Source organism: Bufo gargarizans, chromosome 8 (assembly GCF_014858855.1).
Source record: "Bufo gargarizans isolate SCDJY-AF-19 chromosome 8, ASM1485885v1, whole genome shotgun sequence".
NCBI lineage: Eukaryota > Metazoa > Chordata > Amphibia > Anura > Bufonidae > Bufo > Bufo gargarizans.
The window spans coordinates 101,569,236-101,593,549 of NC_058087.1; the positions used below are offsets into that span (position 1 = coordinate 101,569,236).

Here is a 24,314-nt window from a genome sequence, read left to right on the forward strand (position 1 = left end):
CTGGCTCCGCATTGGTTGCTGCTGAGCCCTACCCATTAACCCCCTCATTACTTCTTACAGACATTTACATATTACATATTGCCCACTCCATGTATAACACATAAGTCATCAGGGTCAGGACAGACTTCAGCAGCAGGTAGATGTTAAGGGTCCAGTATAAGGCCTACACATAGCTCGACCTAACTCAGCACGACAGCCAGCAGCAGGTTCGAAGTGTGCAGCAGGAATTTGTTCCCAGGAATGGGCCGCTACGAGACGAGGACAACACCAAAAATAAACCAATACACCTCTGACAGCATCATGTTGTAAGTGTGCAGCAGGAATGGGCTAACATGAAAAAAATTACACTATTTGACTTTCAATTTTTTTTGTTTAAATAAAAAAAAAAATTTAAACAAGAAAAAGAAGTCCAAAATTAGCTACACATGACGCATTACATTGACTGATAGAACTTTCAAGATTCGACACATCAAGTCTGTGGCAGATAAATGTTTTTAATAACATTTTAACAATAATAGTTTTGGGTTATATATATATATTTTTTTTCATGAAATGCATATGTTTTATTTCACGGATCCTCTGATCCATCCTCCGAACCTTTTTTGAAACCCACCGCACCAGCTTATGTAGAGCCAATCGATCCTTTTCTTGCTCCTTCTGGTACTTGGCCATTCGTTTATGGCATTCATTGATTACTGTATGTTTAAAAGAAAATATTAATGCAATTTAGTTTATCAGAGAATTAGTGCATTGTGTGGAGTAGGTGTATAAACACATGTTTATGGTCATTATAGTGTTTTTAAGATTAGAGCTAGTTTGAATACAGTTTAATGTAATTTTTTTGGGTAGTTTATATTTATTAGCTACTTTAGACACTTATGCCACTTGCACACGACCGTATGCACTACGAGACATACAGTCCAAAAAACAAAATCATATCAATATAGATAATAATCGCATCTACGAATATTTCAGAATTCGTGATCTACAGAACAATCATTGTGCTGCATGCAATATCTACACAAACAACATATATGCATAAGAGAATATTACTTACAGTTAATATGATGTCGTCCTCATCTTTCTCAAATATGTGTATGAAATTTGACGTACTTCCAGTAGCCATTGTAGTCATTCACTTGTAAAGTTCAAATAGTGATGATGAATGCTTTATAGACACTGGTCAGTCACTGGGCGGTTCTAGTACTGTAAATTACATCATACGCTTTTTCACGCACGTTTACGTTACCCGCTTTTCTTAAATTAGGGACAGCGATAGCAAATGAAAAAATATAAAAAAAACAAATATTAATTGAAACAAAAAAATTTAAATCAAGATTTCAATTATTTCACGAATATTCGAAAAAACAAATACATAGCAATATAGTGAATATATTCGTTATTTAATCAACTTCGGCATACACCTCCCCAACAAGTGTTCCGTCACAATGGGAACTGTGGGTTACAAAATACCATCGGATCTGAGGTTTCCCTGAGATCGTGAAAACTCAAATCCGATGGTATATTCTAACCCACAGGTGTTGCCATGGTTACGGGGGCTTTTGTTGGGGAGCAGTATGCCAAAGTGCAATAACTACACATTGAAAAAAAATGTATACAAATATTCTAAATAACGAATGTATTCGTAATATTGCTCTAACTTAGTCTTTTAGAATATTACGAATATTCTAAAAGACGAAGTTAGAGCAATATTAAGAATATTCGTAAAATACACATATTAGCCTAGCCATAGTCAATTGGTCATAGGAACGTTGCCTTATACTGTCAAAAGAAAAATCGCAATACGCGATTAACCACTTCAACCCCGCTAGCTGAAACCCCCTTCATGACCAGGCCACTTTTTACACTTCTGCACTACACTACTTTCACCGTTTATCGCTCGGTCATGCAACTTACCACCCAAATTAATTTTACCTCCTTTTCTTCTCACTAATAGAGCTTTCATTTGGTGGTATTTCATTGCTGCTGACATTTTAGCTTTTTTTGTTATTAATCAAAATGTAACGATTTTTTTGAAAAAAATGACATTTTTCACTTTCAGCTGTAAAATTTTGCAAAAAAAACGACATCCATATATACATTTTTCGCTAAATTTATTGTTCTACATGTCTTTGATAAAAAAATGTTTGGGCAAAAAAAAATGGTTTGGGTAAAAGTTATAGCGTTTACAAACTATGGTACAAAAATGTGAATTTCCGCTTTTTGAAGCAGCTCTGACTTTCTGAGCACCTGTCATGTTTCCTGAGGTTCTACAATGCCCAGACAGTACAAACACCCCACAAATGACCCCATTTCGGAAAGTAGACACCCTAAGGTATTCGCTAATGGGCATAGTGAGTTCATAGAACTTTTTATTTTTTGTCACAAGTTAGCGGAAAATGATGATTTTTTATTTTTATTTTTTCTTACAAAGTCTCATATTCCACTAACTTGCGACAAAAAATTAAAAATTCTAGGAACTCGCCATGCCCCTCACGGAATACCTTGGGGTGTCTTCTTTCCAAAATGGGGTCACTTGTGGGGTAGTTATACTGCCCTGGCAATTTAGGGGCCCAAATGTGTGAGAAGTACTTTGCAAAGTACACATCAAAATGTGTAAAAAATGGCCTGCGAAATCCGAAAGGTGCACTTTGGAATATGTGCCTCTTTGCCCACCTTGGCTGCTAAAAAGTGTCACACATCTGGTATCACCGTACTCAGGAGAAGTTGGGGAATGTGTTTTGGGGTGTCATTTTACATATACCCATGCTGGGTGAGAGAAATATCTTGGCAAAAGACAACTTTTCACATTTTTTAATGCAAAGTTGGCATTTGACCAAGATATTTATCTCACCCAGCATGGGTATATGTAAAATGACACCCCAAAACACATTCTCCAACTTCTCTTGAGTACGGCGATACCAGATGTGTGACACTTTTTTGCAGCCTAGATGCGCAAAGCGGACCAAATTCCTTTTAGGAGGGCATTTTTAGACATTTGGATCCCAGACTTCTTCTCACGCTTTCGGGCCCCTAAAAAGCTAGGGCAGTATAAATACCCCACATGTGACCCCATTTTGGAAAGAAGACACCCCAAGGTATTCAATGAGGGGCATGGCGAGTTCATAGAATTTTTTTTTTTTGGCACAAGTTAGCGGAAATATTTTTTTTTTTTTTTGTTTTTTTTTTCTCACAAAGTCTCCCTTTCCGCTAACTTGGGACAAAAATTTCAATCTTTCATGGACGCAATATGCCCCTCAGCGAATACCTTGGGGTGTCTTCTTTCCGAAATGGGGTCACATGTGGGGTATTTATACTGCCCTGGCTTTTTAGGGGCCCTAAAGCGTGAGAAGAAGTCTGGAATATAAATGTCTAAAAAATTTTACGCATTTGGATTCCGTGAGGGGTATGGTGAGTTCATGTGAGATTTTATTTTTTGACACAAGTTAGTGGAATATGAGACTTAGTAAGAAAAAACAAAAAAAATAAAATAAAATTTCCGCTAACTCCAAAAATTTCCGCTAACTCCAAAAATTTCCGCTAACTCCAAAAAAAATGTCTGAATGGAGCCTTACAGGGGGTGATCAATGACAGGGGGGGTGATCAGGGAGTCTATATGGGGTGATCACCCCCCTGTCATTGATCACCATTGGTAAGGCTCCATTCAGACGTCCGTATGCGTTTTGCGGATCTGATCCATGTATCCGTGGATCCGTAAAAATCATACGGACATCTGAATGGAGCCTTACAGGGGGGTGATCAATGACAGGGGGTGATCAGGGAGTGTATATGAGGTGATCACCCCCCTGTCATTGATCACCCCCCCTGTAAGGCTGCATTCAGACGTCCATATGCGTTTTGCGGATCTGATCCGTGGATCCGTAAAAATCATACGGACATCTGAATGGAGCCTTACAGGGGGGTGATCAGGGAGTGTATATGAGGTGATCACCCCCCTGTAAGGCTGCATTCAGACGTCCGTATGCGTCTTGCGGATCTGATCCATGTATCCGTGGATCTGTAAAAATCATACGGACATCTGAATGGAGCCTTACAGGGGGGTGATCAATGACAGGGGGTGATCAGGGAATCTATATGGTTTATCACCCGCCTGTCATTGATCACCCCCCTGTAAGGCTCCATTCAGACGTCCGTATGCGTTTTGCGGATCTGATCCATGTATCCGTGGATCCGTAAAAATCATACGGACATCTGAATGGAGCCTTACAGGGGGGTGATCAATGACAGGGGGTGATCAGGGAGTGTATATGAGGTGATCACCCCCCTGTCATTGATCACCCCCCTGTAAGGCTGCATTCAGACGTCCGTATGCGTTTTGCGGATCTGATCCATGTATCCGTGGATCCGTAAAAATCATACGGACATCTGAATGGAGCCTTACAGGGGGGTGATCAATGACAGGGGGGTGATCAATGACAGGGGGTGATCAGGGAGTGTATATGAGGTGATCACCCCCCTGTCATTGATCACCCCCCTGTAAGGCTCCATTCAGACGTCCGTATGTGTTTTGCGGATCCGATCCATGTATCCGTGGATCCGTAAAAATCAGGCTCCGTTCAGACGTCCGTATGATTTTTACGGATCCACGGATACATGGATCGGATCCGCAAAACACATACGGACGTCTGAATGGAGCCTTACAGGGGGGTGATCAATGACAGGGGGGTGATCACCTCATATACACTCCCTGATCACCCCCTGTCATTGATCACCCCCCTGTCATTGATCACCCCCCTGTAAGGCTCCATTCAGATGTCCGTATGATTTTTACGGATCCACGGATACATGGATCAGATCCGCAAAACGCATACGGACGTCTGAATGCAGCCTTACAGGGGGGTGATCAATGACAGGGGGGTGATCACCTCATATACACTCCCTGATCACCCCCTGTCATTGATCACCCCCCTGTAAGGCTCCATTCAGATGTCCGTATGATTTTTACGGATCCACGGATACATGGATCAGATCCGCAAAACGCATACGGACGTCTGAATGGAGCCTTACAGGGGGGTGATCAATGACAGGCGGGTGATAAACCATATAGATTCCCTGATCACCCCCTGTCATTGATCACCCCCCTGTAAGGCTCCATTCAGATGTCCGTATGATTTTTACAGATCCACGGATACATGGATCAGATCCGCAAGACGCATACGGACGTCTGAATGCAGCCTTACAGGGGGGTGATCACCTCATATACACTCCCTGATCACCCCCCTGTAAGGCTCCGTTCAGACGTCCGTATGACAGGGGGGTGATTAATGACAGGGGGGTGATCAGGGAGTCTATATGGGGTGATCAGGGAGTCTATATGGGGTGATCAGGGAGTCTATATGGGGTGATCAGGGAGTCTATATGGGGTGATCAGGGAGTCTATATGGGGTGATCATGGGTTCATAAGGGGTTAATAAGTGACAGGGAAGGGTGTAGTGTAGTGTAGTGTTTGGTGCTACTTTACACAACTAACTGTGTCCTCTGGTGGTCGATCCAAACAAAAGGGACCACCAGAGGACCAGGTATCAGGTATATTAGATGCTGTTATCAAAACAGCGTCTAATATACCTGTTAGGGGTTAAAAAAAATCACATCTCCAGCCTGCCAGCGAGCGATCGGCGCTGGCAGGCTGGAGATCCACTCTCTTACCTTCCGTTCCTGTGAGCGCGCGCGCGTTCACAGGAAATCTCGGGTATCGCGGGAGGACGCGTATATGTGTCCACCCAGAAGAGCAGGGCCGCCGGTAGGACGCAATCCTGCGTACGGCGGTCCTGTACCGGTTAATTAAATCGCATATTATTCACGATAAATGGAATAATGACGAATATTTGATTTCGACGAATATTCAATCGAATATTTGTGAAATATCACGAAATTGAATATGGCACCCCCCGCTCATCACTATTCGTGTGCAAGGGTTGTTTTGTAGTCCAAGTCCAGCCCTGATGGCACACTCTATAACACACAGCAGCAACCACAGTCCATACAGCAAGGGCAGTGGCCAGAGATGGGTATAGTGGGGGCATAATTCAGATTCTTGCTATGGGGCCCAATGACTTCTATGTATGCCCCTGCCTGTGATATCTACGTTCGTATAGCAAAAACTCTAAAATCATTTACAGCAACTTTACAATGCAAAAATGTCATATGCTCAGAAAAGCTATGTCTCTAAAGTTATACAAGTTCTTAGCAATGAGGAGGGTGTTCAGTGTTCCCTGGTCTTGTAAAAATAAAATGAACCATTCATTTCAAGTGAACAGTCACATCCCAGACAGTGATGTGATTAGACTGGAATTTAAGAACCAGACAATACTTAGATGTTCAAGCCACAGTATGTCTAGGAAAAGTGCTGGAAAACATGACCAGTAGCATACTGCCTAATCAGACATCTGTAACTCTTTACTACGGTGATCAAAACGCCTGTGACACAACCAAAATCTGCACACTATAATATGTAATGAACAGTGTAGTAAAAAGTGAGTTATTTGTATTACAGATGAGGAGATGTACCCTACCATATTCCCAAGACCTGTCCAATTTTTGTATCTCAGTTTGTCAGCACAAATGTCCACCAACTTCTACCTAAGTACAGAAAGCATTATGGACATCACTCTTGGGCTTTGGTGAGAGCAAGTCAGTACATGTCTAAATGGGTGTCACGGATGGTGTTACAGAAAACTAGGAGACACATATGAAGATCCGACTGACTTGATCCAAAACTAAGGAACAGGAGGGTAAGCCCTGTAAGAGCCCTAGCTCTATCCCTTACTGCTCAGCCTATGCAAAAATCTCAATGGTAGAGAATTGCATATCCTCGTTCCTCGACTGTATGCACCTGAACACCCTGTAATAGTGAGGGGACACGACCACCGACTCCCTACACTTAATAAGGGGGGAGTCAGGGTCACCTAGGATAAAGCCCACAGGCAAACAGAAATAAAGAAAACAGACTTATCTTGTGGATGCAGTAGTAACAGCTTCTAGCATCAGCACACTCCAGGAAGTTGTTTATACCGCAAAGTGATGCAGTATGGGAAGGGATTTAAAGGGATGCAATCAGTGCAACTAAATGACAGCTGAGAGAGGCTAACAAGATGAGAAAACAAAAGCAAAACAAAAGGAACCTCAAGCAGGAGGTTCTGAAGAACATCTGTCAGAGCTTCTCAGATGTCTGGTGGTGACAGTACCCCTCCTTCTACGAGTGGACTCCGGGCACTCAGAGCCCACTTCCTCAGGATAGGACCTATGGAAAGCCCTGATGAGACGAGTGGCCTTAATGTCCGTCACTGGGACCCACATCCTCTCCTCAGGACCATAACCCTCCCAATGAACGAGGTACTGGAGAGAACCACGGACAACACGAGAATCCACAATCCTAGAGACCTGAAATTCAAGATTACCATCAACCACAATCAGAGGAGGAGGCAAAGACGAGGGCACAATGGATTGGACATAAGGTTTTAATAAGGACTTATGAAAAACATTATGGATCTTCCAAGTCTGAGGAAGATCAAGACAGTAGGCAACAGGATTGATGACGGACAAGATTTTGTAAGGCCCAATAAACTTAGGACCCAACATTCAGGAGGGAACCTTCAATTTGATATTCTTAGTAGACAACCACACCAGATAACCAACATTCAGGTCCAGACCAGGCACAAGTCTCATATCCGCCACACACTTATATCTCTCATTCACGCTCTTTAGATTATCCTGAATCTTTTGCCAAATAGATGACAAAGACGAGGAGAATCTGTCCTCATCAGGTAAACCAGAAGACCCCTCTCCAGAGAATGTCCCAAACTGCGGATGAAACCCATATGCACCAAAAAATGGTGACTTATCAGAGGACTCCTGACGACGGTTATTTAAAGCAAACTCAACAAGGGACAAAAAATAACACCAATCCTCCTGATTCTCCACCACAAAACAGCGCAGATATGTCTCCAGATTCTGATTGACGTGCTCTGTCTGGCCATTCGATTGCGGGTGGAAAGCAGAAGAGAATGACAACCGAACCCCCAAGCGAGAACAGAAAGCCTTCCAGAATCTGGAAACAAACTGCGTGCCCCTATCAGAGACTATGTCTGAAGGAATACTATGCAATTTGACAATGTGATCAATAAATGCCTGCGCCAGCGTCTTAGCATTAGGCAAGTCAGGAAAATGAATGAAATGCACAATTTTGCTAAAACGGTCCACCACCACCAGAATCACAGTTTTCCGTGAGGAACGAGGCAGGTCCGTAATGAAGTCCATGGACAGATGTGTCCAAGGACGGGAAGGAATAGGTAACGGAAGGAGAGGACCTGATGGCCGTGAATGAGGGACTTTGGCACGAGCGCAGGTCTCGCAGGCTGCCACAAAACCCTCAACCGACTTACGAAGCGCCGGCCACCAGAATCTCCGAGCGATGAGATCCACTGTGGCTCTTGCCCTCGGGTGCCCAGCAAGGACAGTATCGTGGTGCTCCTTAAAAATCTTGTGTCTTAAAGCGAGAGGCACAAACAACCTCCCAGGAGGACAAAGATCAGGAGCCTCTGACTGGGCTACCTGAACCTCTGCCTCCAATTCAGAATAAAGAGCAGAGACCACCACACCTTCAGCCAAAATGGGACCCGGGTCTTCAAAATTCCCACCTCCCGGAAAACAACGTGACAGGGAATCCGCCTTCACATTCTTAACCCCAGGGCGGAACGTGACAACAAAATTAAACCTTGAAAAGAACAAAGACCATCTGGTCTCGGGTTCAGACGCTTGGCTGACTCCAAGTAGGCCAGATTCTTATGGTCAGTAAACACGGTAATAGGGTGTCTGGCTCCCTCTAGCCAATGGCGCCATTCCTTAAAAGCTAACTTGATGGCCAACAACTCCCTATCTCCCACATCGTAATTTTTCTCTGCGGAGGAGAGTTTCTTTCGAGAAAAAGGCACACGGTTGCCATTTGGCATGAGAGGGACCCTGAGACAAAACCGTATTTGGCAGAGATATATCAGGTTGTACCAAGATGGGAGCGGAAGCAAAACTCTCCTTGATACTAGAAAAGGCCTTACGCGCTTCTACTGACCAGTAGGAAAAATCTACCCCCTTTCTAGTCATATCAGTGAGTGGTTTAACAACAGAGGAATAATTCAAAATAAACTTCCTGTAATAATTGGCAAAACACAAAAAGCGCGTCAGCGCCTTCTGATTCTCCGGAAGCTCCCACTCAAGCACAGCGTGGACCTTCTCGCGGTCCATGCGAAAACCAGAAGCGGAGAGAAGAAACCCCAGAAATTGAATTTCTGGAACCGCAAACACATATTTTTCCAGTTTAGCGTCCAATTTATTCTCCCGCAGGATGAGTAAGACCTGACGTAGGTGGGGTCCTTATGAGTTTTGAAATCAGGAGAAAAAATCATAATGTCTTCTAGACACACTAATACAAATTTCAGCATTAAATGATAAAAAATGCTGTTCACAAAATGCTGAAAGACGGCTGGAGCATTCATCAAACCAAAAGGCATAACCAAATTCTCAAAATGGCCCTCCGGGGTATTGAAGGCCGTCTTCCATTCGTCTCCTTCTCTGACCCTGACCAGGTTGTATGCCCCTCTTAGATCCAACTTGGAAAAAACTTTAGCCCCAACAAGCTAGTTAAACAGGTCTGGGATCAGAGGAAGCGGATAAGGGTCACAAATTGTGATACTGTTCAGCTCCCTGAAATCCAGACATGGTCTTAAAGAACCATCTTTTTTTTTAACAAAGAAAAAAACAGCGGCAACAGGTGACTTCGAGGGTCGTACGTGTCCCTTTCTCAGACTCTCAGAGATATAAGCACGCATAGCGACCCTTTCAGGTTGGGAGAGATTGTATAAACGAGATTTAGGCAGCTTGGCGCCTGGGGTGAGATTAATAGGGCAATCGTACTCCCTGTGAGGGGGCAAGTCCTGAACACCACTCTCAGAAAACACATCCGAAAATTCAGAGAGAAAAGATGGCACAGTCTTAGTAGAAACCTCTGAAACAGATGTCATGAGGCAATTCTCTCTGCAAGTCACTCCAACCATTTATTTGTCTCGCTTGCCAATCAATGGTGGGGTTATGTTTAGTGAGCCAGGGTAGCCCCAACACTAGAGGAGTAGGCAACCCGCTTAGGACGAAACATGAAACATCCTCAACATGAGTATCACTCACAATCAAACGGATATTGTGAACTATGCCCTTTAGCGATTTCTGAGAAAGTGGAACGGAATCAATAGCAAAAACAGGTATATCCTTTCCCAAAGTGCATACCTGGAAACCATCAGTTATAGCAAATTGATTATCAATGAGATTGACAGCTGCTCCACTATCTACAAAAATCTCACAAACAATATTCTTGTTCTCTAGCGCCACCCTGGCAGGTAGGACAAAACGGGAACTACAAGCAAACGGAAAAGCTTCAATTTCCACATCAACCTTGCCAATAGTAACAGATGGAATGTTTTTAGAGGATTTTTTTCTTTTTGTTTCTTTATTACTCTCCAAAAACTGCCTAAATCTCCTAGAGGGACAAACATTTGCCAAATGATTTATACCTCCACAACAGAAACAAACCTTCCTATGAGAGCTGAATCCTCTATTGTCAGAGGCAAGCAAACCCAGCTGCATGGGCTCCTGCTCAAAGGGGACTGAGTATGACAGGAAGGAGTGATCTCTCCTCTCTCTCTAAGACGCCTGTCAATATGAACGGCCTGAGACATGGCAGAGTCCAAGGAGGTAGGTCTCTCATGAAAGGCAAATGCATCTTTCAATCCCTCTGAAAGACCATGGCAAAATTGACTTCGGAGTGCAGCATCATTCCAACCAGTATCAGCTGCCCATCTCCGAAATTCTGAACAGTTTATCTCTGCGGACTGTTTACCCTGGCATAAAAGATGTAGTCTAGACTCAGCCAGAGCAATACGATCCGGATCATCATATATCTGACCCAGGGCTAAAAAAAATTCATCCACTGAACAGAGGGGCCGTGCCCCCACCGGCAGCGAAAAGGCCCAGGACTGAGCGTTATCCCTGAGCAGCGAGATGATGATACCCACCCTCCGCTCCTCATCACCAGAGGAATGGGGAAGTAGGCGAAAATGCAGTTTGCAAGCCTCTCTGAAACTAACAAAATTCTCACTACCCCCGGAGAACGTATCCGGAAGCGAGATTTTAGGCTTAGAACAAATTCCATGAACGCAAGCAAAAATGGTCACCTCAAACTGATATACAGTTTTCCGTAGATCTGCTACCTCCAGTGAAAGACCCTGCATGCGGTCAATCAAGGTTGTATCACCACCAGACATCTGAGAAGCTCTGACAGACGTCCTTCAGAACCTCCTCCTTGAGTTTCCATTTGTGTTGCTTTCCTTTTCTCATCTCGTTAGCCTCTCTCAGCTGTCATGTAGTTGCACTGATTGCATCCCTTTAAATCCCTTCCCATACTGCATCACTTTGCGGTTTATACAACTTCCTGGAGTGTATGCATGCTGGATGCTACTACTGAGTGTTCTACAGATACGTTTTGTTCATTCATTTGGGTCGTGTCCCCTCACTATTATAGGGTGTTCAGGTGTTATACAGTCGAAGTACGAGGATATGCGATCATCTACCATTGAGATTTTTGTATAGCCTGAGCAGTTAGGGAGGGAGCCAGGTTTGTTGCAGGGCTCTCCCTTTTGTTCCTTAGTTTTGGATCCAGTCAGTCGGATCTTCATTTTGTGTCTTCTAGTTTTCTATACACCTTCCGTGACATTATAAACCGCCCAAAACCATCTCAAGCATGGATCCGGTTTCACTTTTGACTGAACAACATGCAGGGTCTTTCATTGGAGGTAGCAGATCTCCGTAAGACTGTTTCTCAGTTTCAGGTGACCGGTTCAGCTTGCGTTCATGGAGTTTGTTCTGAGCCTAAGATCTCGCTCCCGGATACGTTCTCCGCGGGTAGTGAGAATTTTGTTCGTTTTAGAGAGGCTTGCAAACTCCATTTTCGCCTACTTCCCTATTCCTCTGGTGATGAGGAGCAGAGGGTGGGGATCATCATCTGGCTGCTCAGGGATAACGCTCAGTCCTGGGCCTTTTCGCTGCCGGTGGGGGCACGGCACCTCTGTTCAGTGGATTCATTTTTTTTAGCCCTGGGTCAGATATATAATGATCCGGATCGTATTGCTCTGGCTGAGTCTAGACTACGTCTTTTATGCCAGGGTAAACAGTCTGCAGAGATAAACTGTTCAGAATTTCGGAGATGGGCAGCTGATACTGGTTGGAATGATGCTGCACTCCGAAGTCAATTTTGCTATGGTCTTTCAGAGGGATTGAAAGATGCATTTGCCTTTCATGAGAGACCTACCTTCTTGGACTCTGCCATGTCTCGGGCCATTCGTATTGACAGGCGTCTTAGAGAGAGAGGAGAGATCACTCCTTCCTGTCATACTCAGTCCAAGGACAGTGCGGCGGTCTCATTCAGTGCACAGGGGTCTCAGTCGCTCTCAATCGCTTCTGAGCAGGAGCCCATGCAGCTGGGGTTGCTTGCCTCTGACAATAGAAGATCCAGCTCTCATAGGAAGGTTTGTTTCTGTTGTGGAGGTATAAATCATTTGGCAAATGTTTGTCCCTCTAGGAGATTTAGGCAGTTTTTTGAGAGTAATAAAGAAACAAAAATAAAAAAAATCCTCTTAAAGACGTTCCATCAGTTACTATTGGCATGGTTGATGCGGAAATTGAAGGTTTTCCGTTTGCTTGTAGTTCCCGTTTTGCCAGGGTGGCGCTAGAGAGCAAGAACATTGTTTGTGAGATTTTTGTAGATAGTGGAGCAGCTGTTAATCTCATTGATAATCAATTTGTTATAACTCATGGTTTCCAGGTATGCACTTTGGGAAAGGATATACCTGTTTTTGCTATTGATTCCGTTCCACTTTCTCAGAAATCGTTAAAGGGCATAGTTCACAATATCCGTTTGATTGTGAGTGATACTCATGTTGAGGATGTTTCATGTTTCGTCCTAAGCGGGTTGCCTACTCCTTTATTGTTGGGGCTACCATGGCTCACTAAACATAACCCCACCATTGATTGGCAAGCCAGGCAAATAAATGGTTGGAGTGACTTTTGCAGAGAGAATTGCATCATCTGTTTCAGAGGTTTCTACTAAGACTGTACCATCTTTTCTATCTGAATTTTCGGATGTGTTTTCTGAGAGTGGTGTTCAGGACTTGCCCCCTCACAGGGAGTACGATTGCCCTATTAATCTCACCCCAGGCGCCAAGCTGCCTAAATCTCGTTTATACAATCTCTCCCAACCTGAAAGGGTCGCTATGCGTGCTTATATCTCTGAGAGTCTGAGAAAGGGACACATACGACCCTCGAAGTCACCTGTTGCCGCTGTTTTTTTCTTTGTTAAGAAAAAAGATGGTTCTTTAAGACCATGTCTGGATTTCAGGGAGCTTAACAGTATCACAATTCGTGACCCTTATCCGCTTCCTCTGATCCCGGACCTGTTTAACCAGATTGTTGGGGCTAAAGTTTTTTTTCCAAGTTGGATCTAAGAGGGGCATACAACCTGGTCAGGGTCAGAGAAGGAGACGAATGGAAGACGGCCTTCAATATCCCTGAGGGCCATTTTGAGAATTTGGTTATGCCTTTTGGTTTGATGAATGCTCCAGCCGTCTTTCAGCATTTTGTGAACAGCATTTTTTATCATTTAATGGGGAAATTTGTATTAGTGTATCTAGATGACATTTAGATTTTTTCTCCCGATTTCAAAACTCATAAGGAACACTTACGTCAGGTCTTGCTCATCCTATGGGAGAATAAATTGTACGCTAAACTGGAAAAATGTGTGTTTGCGGTTCCAGAAATTCAATTTCTGGGGTTTCTTCTCTCTGCTTCTGGTTTTCGCATGGACCCCGAGAAGGTCCACGCTGTGCTTGAGTGGGAGCTTCCTGAGAATCAGAAGGCGCTGATGCATTTTTTGGGTTTTGCCAATTATTACAGGAAGTTTATTTTGAATTATTCCTCTGTTGTTAAACCACTCACTGATATGACTAGAAAGGGGGTAGATTTTTCCTCCTGGTCGGTAGAGGCGCGTAAGGCCTTTTCTAATATCAAGGAGAGTTTTGCTTCCGCTCCCATCTTGGTACAACCTGATATTTCTCTACCCTTCATAGTTGAGGTTGATGCTTCTGAGGTGGGTGTGGGTGCGGTCTTGTCTCAGGGTCCCTCTCATGCCAAATGGCGACCGTGTGCCTTTTTCTCAAACAAACTCTCCTCCGCAGAGAGAAATTACGATGTGGGAGATAGGGAGTTGTTGGCCATCAAGTTAGCTTTTGAGGAATGGCGCCATTGGCTAGAGGGTGCCAGACACCCTATTACCATGTTCACTGACCATAAGAATCTGGCCTACTTGGAGTCAGCCAAGCGTCTGAACCCGAGACAGGCCAGATGGTCTTTGTTCTTTTCAAGGTTTAATTTTGTTGTCACGTTCCGCCCTGGGGTTAACAATGTGAAGGCGGATTCCCTGTCACGTTGTTTTTCGGGAGGTGGGAAGTTTGAAGACCCGGGTCCCATTTTGACTGAAGGTGTGGTGGTCTCTGCTCTTTATCCTGAATTGGAGGCAGAGGTTCAGGTAGCCCAGTCAGAGGCTCCTGATCTTTGTCCTCCTGGGAGGTTGTTTGTGCTTCTCGCTTTAAGACACAAGATTTTTAAGGAGCACCACGATACTGTCCTTGCTGGGCACCCGGGGGCAAGAGCCACAGTGGATCTCATCGCTCGGAGATTCTGGTGGCCGGCGCTTTGTAAGTCGGTTGAGGGTTTTGTGGCAGCCTGCGAGACCTGCGCTCGTGCCAAAGTCCCTCATTCACGGCCATCAGGTCCTTCCGTTACCTATTCCTTCCCGTCCTTGGACACATCTGTCCATGGACTTCATTACGGACCTGCCTCGTTCCTCGCGGAAGACTGTGATTCTGGTGGTGGTGGACCATTTTAGCAAATTGGTGCATATGGGTTTCATCCGCAGTTTGGGACATTCGCTGGAGAGGGGTCTTCTGGTTTACCTGATGAGGACAGATTCCCCTCGTCTTTGTCATCTATTTGGCAAAAGATTCAGGATTATCTAAAGAGCATGAGTGAGAGATATAAGCGTGTGGCGGATAAGAGACGTGTGCCTGGTCCGGACGTGAATGTTGGTGATCTGGTGTGGTTGTCTACTAAGAATATCAACTTGAAGGTTCCCTCCTGGAAGTTGGGTCCTAAGTTTATTGGGCCTTACAAAATCTTGTCCGTCATCAATCCTGTTGCCTACCGTCTTGATCTTCCTCAGACTTCAGACATTATGGATCAGGAAGATCCATAATGTTTTTCATAAGTCCTTATTAAAACCTTATGTCCAACCCATTGTACCCTTGTCTTTGCCTCCTCCTCCGATTGTGGTTGATGGTAATCTTGAATTTCAGGTCTCTAGAATTGTGGATTCTTGTGTTGTCCGCGGTTCTCTCCAGTACCTCGTTCATTGGGAGGGTTATGGTCCTGAGGAGAGGATGTGGGTCCCAGTGACGGACATTAAGGCCACTCGTCTCATCAGGGCTTTCCATAGGTCCCATCCTGAGAAGGTGGTCTCTGAGTGTCCAGAGTCCACTCGTAGAAGGAGGGGTACTGTCACCACCAGACATCTGAGACGCTCTGACAGACGTCCTTCAGAACCTCCTCCTTGAGGTTCCTTTTGTTTTGCTTTCATTTTCTCATCTCGTTAGCCTCTCTCAGCTGTCATGTAGTTGCACTGATTGCATCCCTTTAAATCCCTTCCCATACTGCATCACTTTGTGGTTTATACAACTTCCTGGAGTGTGTGCATGTTGGATGCTACTACTGAGTCTTCTACAGATAAGTTTTGTTCATTCATTTGTGTTTTCCTGTTGACACTCCGTATCAAGTGTAGGGAGCCGGTGGTCGTGTCCCCTCACTATTATAGGGTGTTCAGGTGTTATACAGTCGAGGAACGAGAATATGCGATCATCAACAATTGAGATTTTTGCATAGGCTGAGCAGTTAGGGAGAGAGCCAGGTCTGTTGCAGGGCTATCCCTTTGCTTCCTTAGTTTTGGATCCAGTCAGTCGGATCTTCTTTTTGTGTCTTCTAGTTTTCTGTACACCTTCCGTGACAGGAATACTCTGCCCCGTAATAAATACTAGGTCAATCCACAACTTCTCCACCTTCAAACGTACCTTAAAAACACATCTTTTCAGGCAGGCTTATCAAGCTACCTAAAATTACTTTTCCCAGACTAAACCTTTCAGCCACCAACTCCTCTGGCCTAAACTCGATCCTCTAGTAGTCTAAAACCACAAGCAGATTGGCCGGCACCACTCCTGTCAGTACAATAATGGCTCAAATCCTACTTATTACAATCAACTACCCCCAATCCTCATAGATTGTAAGCTCTTGCGAGCAGGGCCCTGACTGCTAGTGTTTCAGTTGCATATTAGCCAGTTACTTTTGTTTTGTACATGAACCCTATGAATGTGTAAAGCGCTGCGGAATATGGTGGCGCTATATAAATAAATATGATTATACAAATTTTATCTTTCAACAACTTATACACTTGCTTTTCATACATCTCAGGGTACCAGATCACAACATGTCCCCCTTTATCGGCCTGCTTAATCACTATCCCCTTTAGTTTTTTTAGGTCCTCTAAGGATTTTAACTAAACTTTACTAAGATTGTTTTTGCCCTGTCCTTTAACCAATTTACCTAGATCTTCAACCAATTTTACAAAAATGTCAATGGCCTGACATATATTAAATGGAGGAAATTATTGTGATTTTTTTCATAATTTCTTTTGGCATCAGTCTTACCTTTTCACCCTCTTAATTTTCATTAGCCAGATCCTCCAAAATTTTCAACACTTCCCTTTCTTCCTTTGTGTCAAATATATCTTCCCCACAACTATGATAGTGCAGTCTTTTTAAAAGCAATTTTCTTGCAAAGAGGTGGGCATCTTTAATTACTGTAAAAAGATCCATATTAGTGGTAGGGGAAAAAGTGAATCCCCTTTCCAATACTCTAATCTGGTGTTGCATCAGTTGTACAGTAGATAAATCAATTACCTGTAAGCAGGGCCGGACTGGGGATAAAAAACAGCCCTGGAAAAAGTTGCATACCAGCCCTACAATGTTGCGTTATTATTTACTTGTTTATAAAAGGGGAAAGCATTCATTTTAAAACACAGATAGGGAAACAGATAGGGAAATCTGTCACAAAGACCGTGATCTCCGAATAGTGTGCTGTCTTCCTGGCGCTAGAGTTCGACACATCGCGGATCGGGTTGACAGATTACTGGGAGGGGCTGGAGACGATCCAGCGGTCATGGTCCATATCGGAACCAATGATAAAGTTAGAGGTAGGTGGAGAGTCCTTAAAAATTATTTCAGGGATTTAGGTCAAAAGCTGAGGGCAAGGACCTCAAAGGTAGTATTTTCCAAAATATTGCCTGTACCACGAGCCACACAAGAAAGGCAATGGGAGATTAGGGAGATTAACAAGTGGCTCAAGAACTGGTGTAGGAAGGAGGGTATTGGGTTCCTGGAGAACTGGGCCGATTTTTCTATCGGCTACAGGCTCTATCGTAGGGACGGGCTGCACCTCAATGGGGAAGGGGCAGCTGTGCTGGGGAGAAAGATGGCTAGAAGGTTGGAGGAGTGTTTAAACTAGGGACTGGGGGGGAGGGTAAGATAGTGCAGATAGAGACCTGGGGCAAGGTAGTGGGACTGGGGGAGGAATGGAAGGAGTGACTAGAACAGTTCAGAAGGAAAGGTGTAGGGTAAAAAATATACATAAACCTCTCAAATGTATGTATACTAATGCCAGAAGCCTGACTAATAAAACTGGTGAACTGGAATTAGTGATGTGTGAGGAGAACTATGACATAGTGGGAATAACTGAGACATGGCTGGATGATAGCTATGACTGGGCGGTTAATGTACAAGGTTACAGTCTGTTTAGAAAGGATCGTCAAAACCGGAGAGGGGGAGGGGTCTGCCTTTATGTAAAGTCTGGTCTAAAGCCCACACTCCGCGAAGATATAAGTGAGGGACATGAACATGTGGAGTCACTGTGGGTAGAGATACATGGAGCTAAAAACAATAATAAATTACTAATAGGAGTTTACTATAAACCACCTAATATACCAGAGTCCACAGAAAATCTACTACTAAACGAGATAGACGAGGCGGCAAATCATAATGAGGTGGTTATTATTGGGGACTTCAACTACCCAGATATAGACTGGGAAACTGAAACTTGTATATCTCACAAGGGAAACAGGTTCTTGGCAATAACCAAAGACATACAAGAGGTACATACCGTATGGTAATAAAAGGTTAAGGAACAAAAAGAAACCAATGTGGATAAATAGAACTGTAAAGAAAGCAATAAATGACAAAAAGAAAGCATATAATTCACTGAAACAGGAGGGGAGCACGGAGGCACTGAAAAACTATAAGGAAAAAAATAGAACATGTAAAAAACAAATAAAAGCGGCCAAACTAGAGACCGAGAGATTAATTGCCAAAGAGAGTAAAACTAACCATAAAATGTTCTTCAATTATATAAATGTTAAAAAGTATAAATCTGAAGGTGTCGGCCCTTTAAAGAGTAATGAGGGGGAAGTCGCAGAGAGCGATGAGGAGAAAGCAAAGCTGTTAAATATTTTTTTCTCCAATGTATTCACTGAGGAAAATAAATTGTCAGATGACATGCAGAATGCAAAAATAAATTCCCCATTAAAAGTGTCCTGTCTGACCCAGGAAGAAGTACATCAGCGACTTAAAAAGATTAAAATAGACAAATCGCCAGGACCGGATGACATACACCCCCGTATCCTAAAGGAATTAAGTAATGTCATAGCCAGACCCTTATTTCTGATATTTGCAGACTCTATACTGACAGGGAATGTCCCACAGGATTGGCGCATGGCATATGTGGTGCCAATATTTAAAAAGGGGCCAAAAACAGAGCCTGGAAACTATAGGCCGGTAAGTTTAACATCTGTTGTGGGTAAACTGTTTGAAGGTTTTCTGAGAGATGCTATATTAGAGCATCTCAACGGAAATAAGCAAATAACGCCATATCAGAATGGCTTCGTGAGGGATCAGTCATGTCAGACTAATTTAATCAGTTTCTATGAGGAGGTAAGTTCTAGACTTGACAGCGGCGAATCAATGGATGTCGTATATCTGGACTTCTCCAAAGAATTTGACACTGTACCACATAAAAGGTTAGTATATAAAATGAGAATGCTCGGACTGGGAGAAAACATCTGTATGTGGGTAAGTAACTGGCTGAGTAATAGAAAACAGAGGGTGGTTATTAACGGTACACACTCAGATTGGGTCACTGTCACTAGTGGGGTACCTCAGGGGTCAGTATTGGGCCCTATTCTCTTCAATATATTTATTAATGATCTTGTAGAAGGCTTGCATAGTAAAGTATCAATTTTCGCAGATGACACTAAACTGTGTAAAGTAATTTACACTGATGAGGACAGTATACTACTACAGAGGGATCTGGACAGATTGGAGGCTTGGGCAGATAAGTGGCAGATGAGGTTTAACACTGATAAATGTAAAGTTATGCACATGGGAAGGAAAAATGCAAGTCACCCGTACATACTAAATGGTAAAACACTCTGTAACACTGACATGGAAAAGGATCTAGGAATTTTAATAAACAGCAAACTAAGCTGCAAAAACCAGTGTCAGGCAGCTGCTGCCAAGGCCAACAAGATAATGGGTTGCATCAGAAGGGGCATAGATTCCCGTGATAAGAACATAGTCCTACCACTTTACAAATCGCTAGTCAGACCACACATGGAGTACTGTGTACAGTTCTGGGCTCCTGTAAACAAGGCAGACAAAGCAGAGCTGGAGAAGGTCCAGAGGAGGGCATCTAAAGTAATAACTGGAATGGGGCAACTACAGTACCCTGAAAGATTATCAAAATTAGGGTTATTCACTTTAGAAAAAAGACGACTGAGGGGAGATCTAATTAATATGTATAAATATATCAGGGGTCAGTACAGAGATCTATCCCATCAGCTATTTATCCCCAGGACTGTGACTGTGACGAGGGGACATCCTCTGCGTCTGGAGGAAAGAAGGTTTGTACACAAACATAGAAAAGGATTCTTTACGGTAAGAGCAGTGATTCTGATTGCCTGATTGGAGTCGGGAAGGAATTTTTTATTCCTAAGTGGAGAAAATTGGCTTCTACCTCACAGGGTTTTTTTTTTTTTGCCTTCCTCTGGATCAACTTGCAGGATAACAAGCCGAACTGGATGGACAAATGTCTTTTTTCGGCCTTATGTACTATGTTACTATGTTACGTGTGTAAACACGAATATGAACTTTGCCCCACAATAGCTCTTTTGTAGAACCCCATTGTTCATATTACCGTTTTACTGGCTAGGGCAGCGCTAAATCCCGGCCATCAGTGACGGTGACGTCACTGGGCTTCCTGGCAGCCCCATGGAGAGCCCCAGTATGTCACCAGATCTTCAAAAAATGCCTTTGCCCTGCGCGATTTAGCGCAGGGCAAAGGAAAGCATCGGAGCATGAACTGCTACGATACTCAAGTCAGAGGGGCTGCCTGGATGAAAATAGAGGTATGTCTGGGTTCAGCTCTGAACCCGAACAACCCCTTTAATTTATACTCAGATATAGTCCTCCTGTAAGTACCTGGCCTTCCCCCTCTTCCTCACCCCCCTTCCCCCCCCCCCTCTTCCTTACCCCCCTTCCCCTTCTGTCCCCCTTGAATGTATGTCAGCAGCAGCACCAGGAGAAGGACTGGAGCTGCAGGCTGCACAGGGACAAGTGAGTGACTGGCAACCCCTTCCTGCTGTCACAGAGTTGCTGGATTCTCTTGGAAAAGTTGTTAAAGTGCAGCTGCCTGGAGGTGGTGGGCTTCAAGCTTCTCACAGCCACTCTGACCACCATGCATGGAGTTTCAGCTGCCTGGAAGTGACCTCCAGGCTTCTATGTATGAAGGCACAGTAGACTGCTGGGAGCTGCCTGTGTGGATGCTGAGCAGCCTGCTGGATGCAGAGAGCTGTGTGATCACTGTCCCCTCCTGTACAGAGAGCAGCAAGGGACTCTCCAGGAGTGACATCGGCTGGGCAGATCCGCTTCTAGGATCTGGGCACCATGGGCACTCTGTACCCTCACATACTTCTTTATACATCACAGCAAGGAGATTGGGGCAGTTGACAGCAGGGCTCTGGCTGGAGGTAGCACTTTGTGAAAGGTTGTCACACAGGTTGTCAGGGGCTGGGAGTGGAGAACATCTTGGTGTGTAACCTGGTGTCGCTGTGCTGTACAAAGGATCTGCTGGGCATGGTGCCTCCACAGAGGGCAGGGAATCATATTGACTGAGGAGGGCTTGTACTTTGGAGAAGAATATGTGGCTTCATGTGACAGAGCAGATGAATCACACAGAAGAGTGTGTGGATGAGGATACGTCGTGTCTCCAGGAGCTCTGCCGCTGACATCTCCAAGTGACAGACACTGCTGGACCCCCCTGGCACCCTGCACACAGAGCCTTCCTGTATGTATGGCTGGTGCCAACTTGTGATCAGATCTGACAGTCTGAAGCCAGTAAGCGCTGCCACCCTGTCCCCAGGTCTGCTCTGTGCATGCACCCAGAGCCCTCTGTGCCCACGCCGGTGATGCTATGTCCCGCAACCATAGTGGAGGTGATGTGGGAGGCTCTGGATAAAAAGCAGCTCTGGAGGTAAAGGCAGGGGCAGGGACCGTTACTACGGCATGAAAGATGTGGAGTCGGGTCGGGGCAACAGGGTGCTGTTGAACTCCAGTAGAGGGGACGGGCTGCTTCTCCTGGGCACCAGTGACACTGACAGGGGCAGCAGTCACTGGAGGGGGCTTGCAGGAGAGCCGCTGAGGGAAGCAGGGAGCTTGCATGAGCTTATTGGGGAAGCCGCTGTCGCACAACAGCAGCCAGAGCTGCCGGAGGAACGTGAAGTACCGGAGGCTATATAACTACCTGTGCAACGTGCTGGAGAAACCCCAGGGCTGGGCATTTGTCTACCACGTTGTTGAGGAAGGGTTGAGACGTATGCATATATATCCATGCATGCCTGCAAACACGTGCGGGCATGTATGGTATATATCTGCATACATTAACCACAGCATCATGGGACGATGTGCGCAGATGTGCCCAGCATCTGCGCACGTCTGCCCATGGTGATCCCCAGGGGCTCATGGTGGCCCCTGTGGGAAATATGTGCCTCCTTTAGACTGTGCCCCTTATAACATATATATATGGCTGTGGCCCCTTATAACATATATATATATATATGTAACGGGGTTTTGAGGGCGCCCCCTAGTGTCTTTGGGGTCCCTAACCCTAGTTAACTCACTATGCCTGACAGGCGGATCCTGAGCCTCCGTTTTCTGGGAGCTGGGGTACATGTCTGCGGCAGTGCCTCCACCCAGTGGAGCATCCGGGGTAGGGATGTGGGATCCCACTGGGAACATACTTAGTGCAATGAGACTGACACAGCCTAACTGGAATTAACTTTATATAGTAAGCAGCAAATTAACCAACATACATAGGAAAATACAATAGCGTAACACAGGTAACAATGCAATGTGGATTTTCCTCACCCACCCACAAGCACGCCTGTGTCCCACCCGCTTATCTTCGCCCTAGTGGCCGTTGGTGCACATGGGAGAGTTGGGGCCCTTATAAGTCCTGCTCTGCAGGGTCACTGAAGCAGCCTGAGCTGTGTAATGTCCGTCACTGGACCTCAGAGTCTTTACTGTGAGTGAGGAGACAGGTGCCCTGTGGTGATACAGGGAGAGGTTTGGCTTACCCTCACAACACGATTAGCCAGGCCGGTCAGCAGCAGTCTCCTCTCTCTGGATTCACCAGACGTCTGGACTCAGCGCTTGTCTTTGCCAGCAGGCCCCTCTCTCAGCAGGTGTGATCTTGGGTGAAGCAGGTTCTCTCAGCAAGGTTCCATCTCTGTGCTGCAGTCTCTCACATTCTCAGACACATGTCCTTTTCTGGCTGAGCACGTAGTAACTTCTGGAAAGCTTACAGGACCTTCGATGATGTCACAATCATGTGACCAAAGCTCAATGTTTTATTAACAGCATACTGAGTCCATCTGCCATCTACTGGGCATTTCAGATAATGCAGCCTGTGTAACTTCACAGGGTTACATGCTCCCCCTTGAAAATACTTGCCTTCCACTGGCAAGTCCTAGCCAGGGAGCTTAACAAAAACTCAACAGAAAAAGGTTTAGCATACATACAGTACAGTTAACACAGTAACATCCTAGCTAGCTAGTTATCTAGGGTAAAGAGTCGCTAACATTTACCACTTCAGCTAGTGCATGTAGGAAAGTGGCCATTTTAGATGCTGCTTGTGTCAGCGGGGCATAACTGGGCTCTCCTATATTATCATAAACTAGGGCCCTAGGGGGTTGCCGCACTCTGGTGCTGTGTCTCAGTTCTCGCTGTGGGAGGGGATCTTGGGACATCAACTGTGGAACTTCAACTCCTGCCCTCGAAGTAGAGTCTCTAAGGGAAGTTCCAGGCACAAAACATGGACTTTCTGGATTCAACCTTGGAGAACTTTGTGACCCAGGAGAGGTTTCGGGACTTTGTGAAACCACAGGAGTTAAAGGAGGCAATTGCTGTGTTTCTTCTGCGGGTGATGACCACCACTGGTCCTCTGCACTGGGAGTTCCCGGGGTCTCCTCTGCCCCATTTCCAGGACTCTCGGCTGGGCTTTCCTCCAGTTCTTCACTACTCTCTTCCTCTTCATCAGCATACACAACTGGAAGCAGATGGTTTCTATGCCAAGCCTTTATTCGGCCCTCCGGGCCCCTAATGTTGTACACTGGCAGTCCTTCCAGTTTGGACACAACCTCAAACAGGATATCTTTCCATCTGTCAGCCAGTTTGTGTTTTCCAGGCACACCTAGATTCCGGAGAAGAACTTTATCCCCTGCTTGAATCTCCCGATATCTCACCTTAGAATCATACCTTCTTTTGTTCCGTTCTTCCATTTTTGCTGCAGCTTGGGTAGCCAACTCATAGGCCCGATGAAGGTTTTGTTTGAGGTTCCTCACATATTGAAAGTGTGAAGTTGAATCTGTTCCATCAGGAGACACTCCCAAACGGACATCTATCGGCAATCGAGCTTCTCTTCCGAACATTAGGAAATAGGGTGAGAACCCTGTAGATTCATGCCTTGTACAATTGTATGCGTGGACCATG

General features: G+C 44.9%; 1 long non-coding RNA gene across 1 annotated transcript; it reads right to left on the bottom strand.

Moving 5' to 3' along the window:
• Positions 1-325: 325 nt before the first annotated feature.
• On the bottom strand, positions 326-23,359 carry LOC122945015. Its single transcript, XR_006391079.1, has 3 exons — positions 22,901-23,359; positions 1,058-1,257; positions 326-695 (listed from the first exon to the last, which is right to left on the bottom strand). It is a non-coding gene; the product is annotated as an uncharacterized LOC122945015 (long non-coding RNA).
• Positions 23,360-24,314: the final 955 nt, after the last annotated feature.